Here is a 1,724-nt window from a genome sequence, read left to right as displayed (position 1 = left end):
CTGCAGAAAACAATAAACAAAATAAATCAAATCAAATCAAAGAACCAAAACTCTAGATTATTTTAAATGTATCAATTTCCCTTAGAAACGAAATAATCTCACAACACATATTGCCTGATGTTTTCCCTAACAGCCCTGATAGCGAAAAGTCATGGTATTTTGCTTTCTTCAGTGTCTGGAAAAGCACATTTCTCTGAGTAGGCCTACTATATTTCATGCAATGCAGTAAAACCATAGAGTAAAACATGTTCAACAGTTTCTGGCTGGCTACAGTGTATACACTTTCCGGTTGGATGCTTTCCTAGTATACTTAATGTATGATTGAGACCTGTATGACCTATTCTAATCCGAGAAATGACATTTTCCTCCCTTCTTTTAAACCCCACCTTCCTTCCATCCCCCTTTGAATTTTATAAAGATGTCTTCCTGTATCACTAAAGTCCCAATGTTCTTGCCATGTTGTTTGTGCATATTTCTGTATGAATGTTTTAACCTCCGCTTTGCTAAGTGGAACTTCTGTTCATAATTCTGAGTGTTTGTTTGGCCAGAATATCAACCTGTTCATTACCCTCCACACCAACATGAGCTATGCCTTTGATTTGCATTTTATATAAAATTAGAAATATTTCATTTGTTATGTTCATTCTAAATTAAGATCTGCCTGATCGTATACTCGATAACGCTGAAAAGCTGTCAGATGCAATTACACTATTATGTATTTCTTTCTCCTCTATCCATTTCAATGACAGTACCAATGCCAACAACTCTGTGGTGTATATTGACACATGGTCTGTTACCCTTTTCTTTATATGTATATTACTCACTGGGATATAAACTGCTCCCCCTGCACGCCCTGTCTCTGGAACTTTGGAGCCATCTGTAAATATGATTGTTGAGTCTGAGTAATATCTTGCAAAATAATTCTGGACTATGCGCCATACTGGTAGTAGTTCTTTATTTTCCTTCAACTCTTTTTGTATATTGAGGTCTACACTTGGCATTGGGAATAACCAGGGTGGAATGAACGAGATTGGAACTGTGGGGCAATACTGTATTTGGTTCAAACCTATACTTGCTGCTTTAACATCGCCAATCCATCCAAAACTTGTTAAATGTGACTCATTGTGCTCCCAGCAGTCTTTCAAAAATACTTTTCGCAGGATGACTATCACAATGCCCCTGAAGGTGTATGCCAACATTAACTTCACTCTTCTTAAAGGCATTTCTCCCACCTGTATTGCTGATACTGGAGATGTTTTGAAAGATCCACTACATATTCTCAGGGCCTGAGCTTGTAGGAGTTCCAGCTTTTTAAGGTTTGATTCTGCTGCTGCCAAGAACGCTATACACCCATAATCTAATACAGGTCTCATGAGTCATGAGTGCCCAATATATGTTCTGTAGTGATAACCTACTCGCTCCCCACTCCTATCCCGCCAAACACTGAAGTACATTATTGACCTTTTTACATTTATTTTGAACTTTTCCTATATGATTGCTCCATGTTAGCTGTCCGTCAAACCAAACACCAAGAAATCTTATTATATTTACCTGTTCAAGAGGTTGCTCATACAATTTTAACGATATGGAAGCAATTTTATGCCGTTTTGTAAAACAAATGACCTGCGTCTCATACTGACAGTTTGAATCCCCATTTGTTTGTCCATTTCTCCACTTCAACTATTGCAGCTTCTATTTTCTTTCCAACATGTGCTACATTGCGG

The 1,724-nt window shown here is 37.8% G+C and overlaps 1 protein-coding gene across 3 annotated transcripts in view; it reads right to left on the bottom strand.

Moving 5' to 3' along the window:
- LOC307047188 (uncharacterized protein) overlaps positions 1-1,724 on the bottom strand; it is a gene marked incomplete at its 3' end in the record, with an annotated part of 80,385 nt that overhangs the window by 107 nt on the left and 78,554 nt on the right. The gene's annotated exons all lie outside the window — the stretch shown is intronic.

This window comes from Notothenia rossii, assembly GCF_949606895.1.
Source record: "Notothenia rossii genome assembly, chromosome: 7".
Classification (NCBI taxonomy): Eukaryota; Metazoa; Chordata; class Actinopteri; order Perciformes; family Nototheniidae; genus Notothenia; species Notothenia rossii.
The sequence above is the reverse complement of the archived record's forward strand: the minus strand, read 5'-3'. Positions and strand labels throughout refer to the sequence as shown.